We start from the raw sequence: 16,336 nt of genomic DNA, 5'->3' as shown, positions 1-16,336 counted from the left end.
AAAGAGAGGGGAGAGGTGAATTGTGGATGTGATGCTACCAGATCATGGAGTAGAGAATGAGTAATAGACAGTGGTGAGAGAGAGAGAGAGAGAGAGAGAGAGAGAGATATTGTGAAGAATGTGGTAGCTGATGTGGAACAGATGAGTGCAGAACAGCTTCAGTCTCTACAAGCTGCTTCCTGCTTTCAGCTCAGTGCATACGCACACACACACACACACACTGTTTCCGCTATACACTATTACAAATGTATTCTCCAGTCCTACACTGCACTACAAAACATTACACTGCATTTATTGCACCTGTACACTACACTGAATTACACTACACTGTATTACACTACACTACATTACACTACAGTGCCCTTCAACATTACACTGCACCTTTACACTACCCTGCATTAGAATACAGACTACAGACTACACTACACTACATTGCACTTTACTGCACACTAAACTGTACCTGTACACTACACTGCATTGCACTATACACTACACAGTATTTGTACACAACACTGCATTGCACTATACACTATACTACATTACTCTACACACTACACTGTACGTATACACTATACTACATTAAACTACTCACTACACTACTCGGCACTAGTACACTACACTACATTACACTACAGTGTACTTGTACACTACACTGGATTACACCACACTTGTAGACTAAACTGCATTGCTCTACACTCCACACTTCACTTGTACTCTACACTACATTACACTATACAATAAACTACATTACACCACACTACACTGTACTTGTACAATACACTGCATTACACTATACAATATACTACATTACACAACACTACACTGTACTTGTACACTACACTGCATTACACTATACAATATACTACATTACACAACACTACACTGTACTTGTACACTAAACTGCAATACACTATACACAACAGAATTACTCTACACACTACACTGTACTTGTACACTACACTGCAATACACTATACTTGTACACTACACTGCATTACACTATACATGACACAGCATTATTCTACACACTGCACATGTACACTACACTGTGTTACACTATACACGACATAGCATTACTTTACACACTACACTGTAATTGTACACTACATTACATTATACTACACAGATCTTGTACACTGCACTACATTACATCACACTTGTACACTACACTACATTACACCACATTGTATTTGTACACTACACTGAATTAAACTATACACTATACTACATTACACCACACTGCAATTGAACACTTCACTACATTACACTATACACAACACAGCATCACTCTACACACTACACTGCACTTCTTAGAATTATAGTAAACATGCATGAACCAAACTCTGAGCACAAAAGAGAAAAGTAAACATATACTGATAGTTTTATACTGATAGTAAATTGTTCCTTACTATTCCATTCCACCAATGTGGCGTAAATGCTGTACTTCCAAATGCTAAGTTTATTGCTTTAGTTTCAGTTACACCTTAAATGCTGCTGCTATATTCACACGATCACACTAACACCGGCGTATTCAATGTTTTCATTACACCTTAAACAGTGAAGCAGTTACAGGTGTCTGGACTGAACTGCTGCACCATTTAAGGTGATCCAAAGCTGGAAGCTGGAGAATAAACAGCTATGCTGGCTTCCTTTTCCTCTGTTCCACCTTAAGTGCTGCAGCTGTTAGAGAAAGTGTGCTGAGAAATCAGAGAAATCAGCTGCTTGGATGTTTTAATAAACAAAATGAAGTTGAGCTGACAAAGCATGAAATATATTGTGTTCATACTGTCCGCAATCAAATATAAGTCAAAAGAAAAAAATAACACTGCACTTTTTTCCCCCCACACTTTCTCAACCTTTTCTGATGAAGGGTTCCCCCATGCAGCAATAACTGCAGCTAATTATTTCTGCTAACTGTTGATTAGTTCTCTACATTGGCTTGAAGGAATTTTAGCCCTTTCCTCTGTACAGACCAGCTTCAGCTCTGTTATGTTGGTGGGTCACCTCCAATAAACTGCTGCTTCAGCTGTGCACACAGCAATTTTACTGGATTAAAATCAGGACTTTGACTTGACCCCACTCCAAAACATATTAGCTTCATTCTCCTTTTATTGTTATTTGATAGAACTAGTTATGGGCTTAGGGTCATTGTCTTGTTGCATGACCCAAGGAGAGATGTCCTGACATTTGTCCTTCAGTCATTTAAAGATTTTTAATGATGGAATGGGATGTTTTCCTTTCTACAGCATACACTATACACTACACAGTATTAAACTGCACTGTACGCACTACACCACAGTGCACTATACTCTACATTACACACAATTACTGTAAAAACTGTATTTAGGAACAGCTAATGCTAGCAGAGAAGGTACAGTTAGGTCCAGGAATATTTGGACATGGACAGAATCTTCATGATTTAGGTTCTCCATAGCACCACACTGGGTTTGAAATTAAAGAACTGAGATGTATTTAAACTATAGACTTTCAGGTTTGGTTTAAAGGGTTAAACAAAAATATCCTCTGAAATGTTTAGGAACAGTAGACATGTACCTACAAAGCCTCATCATTTCAGGGGCTCAAAAGAAAAAAGCTCAAAAAGGTCAAATTAACTTTACAATTAATAATATGTAATTTTTTTAATACTTAATTAAGAATAATTTGCAGGCGATGACTCCAGGAAGTCTAAAACCCATTGATATCGCCAAACAATGGGCGGTCTTCATTTGTTGCTGTTTTGTGGATCTTTCTACCTTTAGTTTTGTCTTAAACAAGTGAAAAGCTGCTCGAAAATAGTTAGGTCTGGTGATTGACTCAGCCACTGCAGAATATTTCACTTCTGTTCTCTAAAAAACTGCTGGGTTCTTTTCGCAGTATGTGCTGATTCTGCTTCTGCCTTTTGTCAGATCATCAATAAACACTAGTGACTCAGTGCCATTGGAAGATATGCACACCCCTACCACCACCATGTTTTGAAGATTTTTCTTTTCACCATGGAATAGATTCTTTTGAGCCCCTGAAATGAGGAGGTTTTGAAGAAAAATGGTTTCAATTCCTAAATGTTTCATTGGATATTTTTGTTTAAACTTTTAAATTAAACCTAAAAATCTACATTTCAATTAGATCTCATTTGTTTAATTTAAAATCTAGTGTGGTGGCATGAAGAGCCTAAATTATGAAGATTAATTCACTGTCCAAATATTTCTAGACCCTAACTGTATGAGTCCCAGCAGAGGAACATTTGGCAGAGCTATTTCAGCTGTTTATGTTTCAGTTTATATTTGTGTCAAATATATTTGTGAGTTCTCATCTTCCAGATATGATCCAAACATCAGATGAGAGTGTTATTTGGACTGTAGAGTCAAAGAAATACAGTTTTTCCTTTTTACAAAATTTTTCCTCTCTTTCCTGTCCCTCTGATGCCCCCTGCTGGACCTCCAACCCCTCTGATGCTGAACTTTCTTCAAAACTAGGGTTCTAACAGTCACAGATTCTGCTCTAGATAACAGCTCTACAGTTAGCATATAGATTATGAGTTCCACAATCAGCGGTTTGCCGATATGATGGGGATGATCAAGCACACTTCCCCTATTTTACTGATTATAAGGTGCTCCATATTATAAGGCACATTATCAGTGAACGTCTATTTTCTGGTCTGTTTTGAAACATAAGGTGCACTAGATTATAAGGCGCATTTTAAACAACATTAGTAAAGGAAAGGGGTATCTACACAGATGTCTCTTCTAAAAACTGTTTATTTGGGTGAGTAAAGCCCTTCTGTTTATTTACAGTAAGCTTAGATTTCCAATATTTTCAACAGCATGGTTAGCAGCAGCGCTAGCCGCAGTTAGCAGCGCTTAGTGCTAGTAAATTTCGCCCAACAGCTCTACACTAAAGAACCCTGAATATTCTGGTAAGCCAGGGTGCTATCAGCTAGCAGTTTTTCCCACGTAGTTTGTTTTAACACAAGGTAAACACTTAGTCTACAGTCTGACATACTCACCTCTGAACAGTAAAAAGAGCTAGCGCTGCGATTAGCGGCGAATGCTAATGCTGCTTAGTGCTGGAGAAACATCACTGAAGCTCCTTTATAATGCTGTATAGCAGTAGAGTGGCTTTACTGCTACTTACAACCTGACTGGTAGAATTCATACATAAGGTGAACTGGATTGGGAAAATTAAAGGATTTTAAGTCCGTCTTATAAAGCAAAAAATACAGTAATTACATCATCAGTATATTTGAAGTACACTCCTCATCAAAAAAATAGCTGCACTTTAAGGAAAGTATGGGATTGCAATGTAATTTCATAAGAAGATAAAAGAACATTACGCGATTATACCTTAGACTGATAAGGACAATACATATTGAGCTACACATACAGAAGTAAAATGTAATGCATGTATAATGTATGTGTAACAGATTTTGTGGTAGGAGTGGGGTGTTTATACTGCGTCCAATAGCATTCCAACCATTTTTATTTAGGGATAAGTCTATCAATGTGACTGGCCATGGCACAGCATCTGTGCTGTATGAAGATCAGCTGACTAGTCTTTTGATGGCATCACGTGATTACATCATGGTGTAAAACTCATCTGCTTTTCCATTTCTTCACAATAAAACATTTCTAAACAAATTGAAACATTTTACCACTTAATGGAACCAGAGCAATAATTTCCAACCATTTTTGCCTAATGTTTATGGTACTGTTTTTCTTTTGTTGCCCCTTATATTGCTTCATTATACGTATGAAATGAATTGTGGGTACATTTCTTATAATAATAATAATAATAATAATAATAATAAACTTTATTTATAAAGCACCTTTCATACATTAAAATGCAGCTCAAAGTGCTGTACATACAGAGAGAATAAAATCATAATAAAAGGGAAAAAATAGTAAAAGTAAATTAAAATTAACTAATAGAAAAAAACATAAAATAATGAAAATAGTAAAAAGTAATAAAAAAGTATAAAATAATAATATCAATTACAGTTACAAAAGCTTGTGACTGTGAAATATTAAAACAAATCAATATATATTTTTTAATTTAATTAAAAAAATTTTTTTTATATATATATATATTTTATTATTTGGTCCGATTAGGATGCAGTCTAGACTTTGGAACATAGCCAATGTCTTCAAGGCACAATGATGCCAGATGACCTTTGGTCTTCATCACAGGTATGTTGGATGTTTGATAATCCATTGTTACGTTAATATGGTCCTGCAACCAGTGGATATACCTTTACTGAAACAAAATTTGAAACACTATTCCAGCAGGACAATGCCTGTCCACATTAACTGCTGCCATCTCAAAAGCTAATTGAAAATGTGTGGAATGCTATTGGATGTGCTGTAGGCACTCTACCTCTATCAAACTCGTACTGCAAAATCGGCATGAACTGCGTAAAGATATTCAAGCTGCATGGGCTGGATCATCAGAGGACCTTTAGGAACCTCTACAACTACCGTATTTTTTCACACTATAAGGTGCACTGTATTATAAGGCGCACTATCAATAAACGTCTATGTTCTGGTCTATTTTCATACATAAGGTGCACTGGATTATAAGGCACATTATGTGACACTAGTAAGGAACAAGGGTGTTGCCATGTTTTCCTTATAATTTAGCAGACCTGTAAAGCTAAGCTAGTAAACAAAAAAAAAGTAAACAAAAGTGTAATTCTTTTTAAAAAATGAGCGTTTGATGTTAATCTACACAGATTTCTCTCCTGAAAACTAAATGTTTTGGGCGAGTAAAGCGCTTCTGTAAAGTAAGCTTTGATTTCCAGATTTCTACTAAGGCTTTGTACAGAAGGATTAGCATTAGAAGATAAATGCTAGTGCTAGCTGTGGTTAGCAGCTAATGCCGCCTAAAAGCAAACTAAACTGATGAACCCTAAGTGTTTCGGTAAGCCAGGGCGATATTAGCTAGTGGTTTGTCCAACATAGCTTGATTTAACACGGTAAATGTGCAGGCTAGAGTCTGAAAAAAAAGCTAGCGCTTGGTACGGTTAGTGGCTAATGCTAATGCTGCTCCAGCAGTGCTAGCCAGGGTTAACAGCAGGCTACAGACTGATAATACTTCCCTTTAAACTGTAAAAGAATTTTTCTACTCCTTACAACCTTACTGGTAAAATTCATACATACAAGAAGCACTGGATTATAGGGTGCACTGACAATTTTTGGGATTTTAAGTGCGCCTTATAGTGCAAAAAATCCGGTAATTGTCAAGACATCCAGCATATTGCCTTACACAAGTGATACACATACGTTACACACTTCTTCAGTGCATGTAGCTCAATAGCGACTTGGGTGCATAGCATACACTGGTTCATAAAGTCCAAGAGGTTTTAAATTAGATTTAGGTCTGAGGAACATCAGGGCCAGTCAGCGGCATCAATGCCTTCATCATCGAGCGTCCATCATCAACTGCCTGCACACTCTGATCACATGAGCCCAGGCATTGTTCCACAACAGAAGCAACCCAGGACCACTGCACCAGAGAAGGGGGGATGGTATGTGGTGGACCTGCCAATTCTGACATGCACTGAAAGAAATGAATCTAGCTTGAAAGAGAGAGAGAGAGAAAGAGAGAGAAAGAGAGAGTGTGTAACAGGAAGTGGTGTTAAAATAATAATATAGGGTTAAAGGGAGGAGAGCAGATGGTCGTTGCTGTGGCGACAAGACCTAACATTTACCTCCCACTTCCTACTCATGGAGCCCAGCATCCTCTCCCCCTTCTCTTTCACTCTTCTCTCTCTCTCTCACTCTCTCTCCATCTCTGTCTTTTTATCTACCACTCTCTCTACCCACATAACCCCATCATTCTCACACTCCATCTCTCTATCCTTCTACCTCTGTCTCTTTATCTCTCTCTACCTCCCTATCCCCCCTTATTCTCTCTCTTCTCCCTTACTCCCTCTCTTCCTCTAGCTGTCTTTCTCTATCCCACTTCTCTCTCTCTCTCTCTCTCTCTCTCTCTCCATGCTCTATTTCTCTCCCTCTCCCCATCCCCCCTCTCTCTCTTATCCCTCATTCTCTCACTTACCTCTCTCTCCTTCTCTTTCTCTTTCTGTCTTTCTCTCTCTCTACCTCCATCACCTCCACATTCTCCCACTTTCCCTCCCTTAATGTCTCTTCCCCCTCACTCTCTCTATCTCTCTTTCTGTCCCTCTGTCTCTTTATCTTTCCCTACCTCCCTACCACCCTCTTTCTTCCAGTCTCTCTCCCTCTATCTCTTTCTTCTCCCTCACTCTATCTCCCCCTCTCAACCGCTCTTTCCCTTTCTGTCTCTCTCTCTCTCCTGCTCTTTCTCTTCCTCTGTCTCTCTCTCTCTCTTTCTCTCTCTCTCTCTTTGCGTTGGGATGCTGATGCTCACCCCTCCCTGACATCCGGAGTGGGTGTGGAGGCAGGGTGGTGCGGTTGCTAGGCAACATGTGATTGTGGCATTTAGTTGTGTGGCTCGGGAGCCATGTGGAGCTCTGGGGGTCTCTGGAGCAACACTGACCCCTGCAGGACGCGGTGAGAACGAGCTCACTCCTGACCATCAGCAACGCTATCACTGAGATTACATGTCTGAAATAATTAATTATAGATACTCTGAATTCTAAACAACACTATTCAAAGCCAGAGTTGATTTTACAGCAGTCAATAAGGTATGATGATGAGAAAATAGTGGACTAATATCTGAACTAATACAGTCCAACCAGTACTTTTAGGGTGTTTTCATACCTGTAGTTGTAGTAGTTTCTATGGTCCGGATCACTTGATGAGTTTGTTTATTTGCAGCGTTTTCTCCTTCTGTTTAGTTTGGTTTCACACAGGCACAAACCTAAACGCACTAAAATATGCACCAATAAATCACGCAAGCAGACTGTCTCTTTTGATTGGTCAGAGCTGTCTGTCACAGGAGCAAGAAACTAAATAAAGAAACTAAATTCTTGTTAATATCTATATAACAAGAAGATTTTGTGTTCCAGCATATATATATATATATATATATATATATATATATATATATATATATAGGCTATCTGTGCAGTGTGAAGCTGCTTTAACACAGAATGCTAAAAAAAATGCCACTGCGCTTTTAAACACAGTGTTTTCAAACAGGGGTGCAGGGAGTCGCACGGTTGTGAGCAGTGAATGCTGCACATACCACGCATGTAAACAGCATGGAAAAGAGTTAATATATCAGATTAAACTGTGCCTTATTAGCAGTTGTTTTTTTTTTTTTTTTAAGAAGAGGAGTATATTTGATAGCTGGGTCGAATTGAGACCGGATCACATCCTCGCCACATACACCTCCTCTATCTGGTTTTGGTCCAGTTGTTTTGATTCGCACCTGAGTGTGATAACTGTGTTCACACTTGCCCAATTGAAACGCACTGAGGGTACAAACAAACCAGAGTCCGTTTTAACCGGACCAAATAGTGCTGGTGTAAGAACACCCTTAATGTCATGGAAATGATATTTGAAGTTGAAAGCTTGCAGAATTAAATGAGGCCTGAACACTAAAGAGAGGAGAGGTGGAGCTGCGGTAATGTGGTGTTGCTCTGCCCTCTAGTGGTGGTGAAATTGATTACACAGTTAGTGAGAGTGAGACTGGAACATGTGTTTCTACAAACAGTCCTCAGATTTCATACTAAAATGAATAAAATTATATTGTTTTGTTATTAATTCTATTCATTATTCACACAACTTTTTATCTACTGTAATTATTACAGCAAGCTACACAACAGGGTTGATTTTAGTCAATACTAGCATTTGATAGAAATGTGTTTGACCTGGAGTTCTAGACATCTTGAATTGTTTATGGTCAGGTCTCCATGCCCCTCCACTCCCTCACTCAGCCCAGAAGCGGTGTGTTTAAGAGTTTAAAATCTCTGCCCCATCTTGAGCTGATACCCAACCCAAACTCGTGCCGGGTCAGACCGAGATTTCAATATAGCAAAGTAATAAATCACACTGTAATCGTAAAAAGAGAAAAAATGTCCATGTTAGAATGTTGTACTTACTTAGCGCTGGCCTAAACAGTGCATACCAGGGCCGTGCAGAGACCTTTGGCGGGGCAGGTGCTCAAAGTCAAAAGGGGGCACATCGAGCACGAATGAAACACCATACAGAAACATACATTACAATAAAACTGGTTGATTTGTGGTCTTATTGTGGTGTTACTGTAAACTACACATGAACAGAAGTCACGTTAGAGCAGTGTTTCTACACCCTGTTCCTGCATATTCCCACTGTTCTGCATATTCTACAGCTTTTTCCGCTTTAAAGGCACTTTAAATAAAGTAAGTGGTGGTATGATGTGTCTAATATACTGCTGGATATACATAATGATTGATTTATGATTCGTAGGGGGCTAAGAGATTTCAACAGGTAAACTTAATAAAGGATTGTTAATCAGCTGATCAGTTGGATCAGGTGGAAAATACACAGTTTTAGGGCAGAGACCAGGCTTCCCCACCCACACTAAAGCTCCTCCGCGATCTGCAAAATCAGCAAGCTGATTGGCTGTATCTCCTGAAAGGTGGGATTTTATCTGTGAACCGGCTCTATGATTGGTTTTAAGAGCTTTCCCAATCTCACAATCCATTAATACTGTTTTTTTTATTTAATATAATACGGGAAAATACTAATACGTGAAGACGGCGGGAAAGAGGGGTAGTTTACGGTAGTTTCCCGGCCAAAACGGGTATGACTTTCACACATACATTTACAAAAAAATATTTAAAAAAATAATAAAAAGGCACTTTGGGCAGTGGGCATGTTAAACTCTAGAGTTCCATTCTTAATAAACAGTTTTATTAAGTAATAAGCATATAATTCATCTATACTGCACTGTTCATTAACATCATTCTCAACAGATTTTTCTTAGGGCACAGTTTTGTTGAATCATTTATGCCCCCTTCCAACTCCCTTGCTGGCCTGCACTCTCACATTGTGCCCAAGCATGCTTATGTCACTCACTGTTCAGTCGGCTTGCCAGTGTTGTGCCGAATACAACACCCCCGCAATGAATAGCACCCTCTCTCGGTGGTGCGTACGCACTGTGTACTTGATAAAAGCGGAGATAATCTGCTTTAATTTACTTAAATTTACTTCACTTCTGCTCAGTTATAAAACTCTTGCATCCAGACTGCAATTTAAAAAAAATGTGTGAAAATGTGTGCCGAAAGTGTAATTACAGTGTGTGGCAGTGGACAAATAGCTTTTTTTATTAAACGTGAGGTGGCGAAACTCAGAGATGTCCGTCCGGACGGGACTAAAATTACCGGACGACCACGAAGTTCAACAAAGAAAAAGTAGGTCATTCAGCCTGTAATTTTCTCAGAGGACGTCTGAGGAAAAACACATACATGGTCATTCTGAAAGGGAATAAAATCCAAGAGAACCCCCTATAAAAAGAGAACATTACCCCAGGACCCTTTGAAAAACTAACCACGTCCGGATAGGGATTTAGGGGAATATTTTTTCTTTACCTACCACAGTTTACTCTGTGTGTATGAGGTCACTGTTTTTGATGTATTGGTCATTACGTGACTGGATAAAATACTGTCTCATTTGTATGTAAACACACACACACACACACACACACAAGAAAACATAATGGATATGGGTCCTGACTTATGGGATGCCTGTGTGCTACAGCAACAGTTCAGTAGCAGACCAAAATTGCAGACACATCTGCCTTTTATAGAAAACATCTACACCTTCCGGTCAAAAAGCTCCAGTGCTTTTGTTGTACACAACTTTATGCCCCTCCCATTCAGCCTACAGCAGTTTAGCCCCACCCATTCAGCCTACAGAAGCTTAGCCTTACTTATTTAGTCTATAGCGGTTTAGCCCCACCCATTTAGCTGTGGAGTTCTCTGAGGTGATGGTTTTTTCTCCAATACTTTTGAGATAAGTTGGAGAGGTAGAACTAAGTTAACCTCAGTGATGCTCTCTCTTACAGATGGCTGAATGCAATCAAATCCTGTGTGTGTGTGTGTGTGTGTGTGTGTGTGTGTGTACAGTAATGCGGTTCTGTGTTCTGTAGAGGATCACAGCTAAGAGTTCTGCTTCATATTACTCTGAAATTCTCCATGGAAACAGCTTTCAGACAGAGGAGCTCTTTCTCTCTCTCCCTCTCTGTCTCACTCTTTCTCTCTCTGTCCCTTTTGGTCTCCCTCTTGCTGTCTCTCTTTCATGTTTTGTTTTCTATTAACAAGTTTTAATACTGATTAAAAAGATAATAGTGGTCAAGGTACTAATCGTAATAAAGGTGAAATTGATTGTGATAATGTAAAACGTAATGGTGACGGTAATGGTAATAGTGATGGAAGTGAAGCTGATGGTGATGATGATGGAGATAGTAATGAAGGTAATAATAATGAGAGCAATTAAGTGATGATATTAGTGATGATGGTAATGATAGTAAAAAGGTTATAGTGCTGATTGTGGTGAGGTCAATGATAAAAGAGATGAGAGTAATGATGATGAAAGGTGAGTGTTAAAGTGATAATAGTGATAAAAAGAATAATGATGATATCAATGAATGTGATAGTGATGAATGTAATAATCATGAGGGAATTGGTAAAAGTGAAGAATGTGATGTGATAGTAATGGGGATTGTTATAAGGGTGATGGAGACTAAGATGGTAATTATAGTAAATAAGGTGATGGTGATTAAATAGTGATGAGGCAAATGTTAATATTGATAATTGTGGTGATAGTGATTATAAAAATAGTTCTAAAGGTGATAATGATAAAGATGGTAGTGACAGTGGGACAGTGAGGATGGTAATTGATAGCAAAGCAACATTATGGTGGTGATAGTGGTGAGGATAAGGATAATGGTATAATGGTGTGATGAGGGTAATGAAAAAAAGTGACGAAGATGATAGTGACAACAGCAATAGTGGTGGTACCAGTGATGATAGTTTCGATAGCAGTGAAAAAGTTAAAGGTGATTATAGCGATGAGGGCAACAATAATATTGATACTGGTGTTGATGATGAAGGCAATGATATAGTGAAATAAATGATAATGATGGAGATGGTAGTGATAAGGGAGATGATATCGATGATAATAATGAAGGTCATGGGGATAGTGTTGATGATGTTGAAGTCTCATCACTTGAATGTTTATGTTTGTGTACTTATGTACTCATTAAAAGATGTGTGTGTGTGTGTGTGTGTGTGTGTATACATATATATACAAACATACATATATGTGTGTGTGAGGGGTGTAAATATGTGGCCTGTAAATTATCCACAGTTAGGCTTCTGTGATGCAGTTGCTATGGTAACCATGATGGAAATAGACGTGTATCTGCATAGGAACAGGGGAATAGAACAGTTGTTGAGAAGGAGAGAGAGTGTGCAGTTCAGGTGTGTGTGTGTGTGTGTGTGTGTGGAGGTGACGAGGTGAGACAGACTCAGGAGGAGGCTGTAGTGCAGAGTGATCTGGAGTGCAGCTCACTCTCTCTGTTCACTCAGCAAATAGAGGAGATTAAGCTGCAGCTCCTGATCCAGAGCTGATCCAGAGCTGACTCACTCTGATTCCGACCGACTCACTGTGATCCACACACTCCGACCCCGTGCCCCCGTCACCCGGGACAGGAGCTACAACATTCCATATTCCCAACGTTCCTACACCACTGAGAAAGTCTGAGCAAAAGACAAGACTTTGGTTATGTTCAGACTGCAGGCAAAGCAGATTTATTTCTGATTTTATTCTGAAACCAGATCGGTTGGGATGAACCCTGCAGTTCTATCACTCTGTATTTGATGAGGTTGTTGCGAACAATGCATTGAAATGTGATTTAATAATAATAATAATAATACATTTTATTTGTAATGCACTTTACATTTCAAAGAAGTCTCAAAGTGCTACAGCGTAAATAAAATCAGAACAAACCTTTAGAAACAAGTGGATAAAAAAATAAAATTAAAAAAATTAACACATATCAGAGATATAAATAATAAAAAAAATGTCCTAGTAGGCCTTTTTGAATAGGAGTCTTTTAAAGGACTCCACGCTCTGTGGAGCCCTCAGGGAGTCTGGGAGAGCATTCCACAGACGAGGGGCAACAGCTTGAAAAGCCCGGTCTCCCATAGTGCGAAGTCTGGTCCGGGGCTGTTGAAGGCAATGTGTGTTTGTTGAACGGAGATGTCTTGCAGTAGTGTGCGGGATAAGGAGCGGGTAGGGCGGGGCATTACCATGGAGACTTTGGTGAGTGAGAAGGCAGAGTTTATATTGGATTCGGTAGTGGATAGGTAGATTTGAGTGTCTAGAGCAGAGGTCACTAATAGTTGGACTGCGGTCTGGGTCCGGACCCAGACGTTGTCCAATGCAAACTAAAACCAATAAACTACTGAGAAGGATTTCATTCTGACAGTGTTTATTTAAAGCGGAGGAACTTTTCAGAATATGTGCTTTGTGGCGCAGTAAACTCAAAGACCAATCACGTGTGCTGTAAGATCACCAAACGCTCTCCTTTGCCAATCAGATCTGTGCAGATGCGGGAGGGCGGGCACACACAGGCAAAGCAGGCAGTAAGAAGTAGCAGTTGGAAAAAAAAAGCGAAAAAGGCTAATTCAGATGGTGCACACCAGAAAACTTTATTAAAATTCCACATTTATAAAACATACTAACATTAATAATATTAAATAAAATAAAACTGCTGTTTTTAAACAAAGCTGATATTCTGGTCAAGTTCAGCAAAAATTTCTCCATATTTTGTACGATTTGTCGTTTTATTGTAATTATCATGACAGGCAGGTCTAAATCTAATATAAATAAAATCAAATCAAATAAATATAGCATTTTGATTCACATCAATAGATTTGATAAGTTTAAGTATTAAGGGTGTTTCCATTTATTGTATGATAAATCAATAATGTAATTATTGTGACAGGTTTATTTAAAACAATAAATATTGCTGAAACATACTGAATAGTATTTGTAATTTGTTCTGTCTTTCAGTTGTTGATAAAACACTGACAGATGAAAAATTGACGATGGTCCGGACCTTGGCCTGACGAAATTTTCTCTAACTAGACCATACTGACTTCTAATTCAATACCCCTGGTCTAGAACATCCAACAGAGGTAAAACACTGCCTGGACAAAAAGTAAATAATGTGGCGTTGCTGCAGTTGGTCAGGTCTAGGTTCAGCAACAGTATGTGTATGTGTATGTGTCAGCTGACTACCTGAATATATTGAATATAGACCTGGTTATTCCATCAATTGATTTTTTTCTTCCCTGATCGCATGGGCATATTCCAAGATGCCAAGATTTATGGGTTCGAATTGTGAAAGAGTGGCTCAGGGAGCATGAGATCATCATTTTCACACATGGATTGTTCACCACAGAGTCCAGACCTTAACCTTTGGGAATCTTTGGGATGTGCTAGAGAAGGCTTTGTGCAGCAGTCAGACTCTAACATCATCACTGCTGCAAGATCTCGGTGAAAAATTAATGCAACACTGGATTGAAATAAATCTTGTGACATTGCAGAAGCTTATCGAAACAATGGCACAGTGAATGTGTGCTGCATTTAAAGCTAAAGGTGGTCCAACAAAATATTAGCATGTGTGACCTTTTTTTTGACCAGGCAGTGTATTTTTTTTACATTTATAATTTATTGCAGCAGCATGCAGTTTAGGATGCTTGGGATGCACATTTTTAAAAATGTTTTCTGACAACCTATGCACATTTAACGTTAACATGATCTAACCCCACTATGTTACCATAAGAAAACATTATATACAAAGTGTTTCAGAGCTATGATTTATTAACTATCTTTGCCATTTGTTCTACTCTGATTACTAAGGTTACTTTTCTCACCAATTTAAAAGGCTAATTACCCAATCATTAGGACCCCCCCAACACTACCAATTCTCTCAATACTGGGAACGGTAAGATATAGCACTCTCTCTTTTTATCAACCGCCGCCGATGCATCGTCATTGGGTAGCCAAGGATCCCCAGCTCTGTGCATTGTAATGGGAGTCTTGAGGGGAGACAGCGCCATCTACCTTCCCACAGAGAGCATGGCACATTCTGCACTCTCTGACTCTGGCTGCTGATGGCAAGCAGCATAATTCGGGATTTGAACCAGTGATCGCCGCATTATAGTGAGAGCTCCCTAGGAAACTGGTGCATTTTCAAACTAAAAGTTATTGTTTTTTCCCCTCTGTTATAGTTTGGGGGCAACAAATGCAACTGTTTACAATATTGGCATCCCAACTGGTTCTTACACCAATGAGGTTTTGTAATCAGATATATATATACCTTTTTTTATTTACGATAGTCATGTTTTATTAAGGTCCAGGCATCATGTATGAATATGAGTTTTGGTGTTATAAGATCTGAAATCAGACATGTATATCTACTCCTACTGAATGAATGTTACATTTAAAAATGTGTCTGTTCTCTAATTCCATGTTCTAGATAACATACAGAGCCATACAGAGACAGAACCCACATAATCAATTCTTATATAGCTTTTTTCCACCACAAGCTGTATTAGCGACAGCAGTGACAGACATTCAGCTTGCCCCCAGATACAGCCAAAGTCTAGGCTACAAGGGGTTTTGGTTGTAGTGGGAGGGATTGAGTTGTAGTGGGAGGGGTTTAGCTGTTATTGTGGCTTCTAGAGACTGTCTCTCTGAAATGCACCTCAGACTTTCTGAAATGGTTTGAGAATCAGATTCAAATCGGTTTGCATTTGGGTGTGTTTACACCTGCATTTATAAACCCAGATACAGGGTCCGAGGCCTGTACTATGAGGGGATTTGTTTGTACCGGGACAGGGTTTGGTTCTAGTGGGAGTGGGTTTGGTTGTTAACATGGCTTGTAGAAACAGATGTATTTACATATGCAAAGCTTCTGAAGTGGTTTGAGAACCTGATTCAAATCAGTTTCATTTGGGTGTGTTTACATCTGCATTTATAAACCTGCTGATTCTCCAGCTGCAGAAACCACTAGGTGTATCCAGGGTCAAAGGCTTCTATAACTGTGTGTAAAAAAAAAAAAAAAGAAAAAAGAAAAAAGGTGAAATTGCACATCAGGTAGACTGGCCCCTCTATAAGCCATGTGGGTAATATATGATATCTGAGAGAGTGAAATATAGAGAGATAGAGGAATGGAGGGATAGAGAGAGAAGGAGAGACTGAAAGAGAGGGATTATGTAGCATTGTGGGGTTGGTAGCTATGTATAATGTAATGCGTGATTTTTATGGAGAGAGAGAGAGAGGTAGAGAGACAGAGGAGAGAAGGAAAGGTAGAGAGAGAGAGAGAGAGAGAGAGAGAGAGAGAGAGAGAGAGAGAGAGAG

This window comes from Astyanax mexicanus, chromosome 3 (assembly GCF_023375975.1).
Source record: "Astyanax mexicanus isolate ESR-SI-001 chromosome 3, AstMex3_surface, whole genome shotgun sequence".
Lineage (NCBI taxonomy): Eukaryota > Metazoa > Chordata > Actinopteri > Characiformes > Acestrorhamphidae > Astyanax > Astyanax mexicanus.
Note: the sequence above shows the minus strand (reverse complement) of the source record.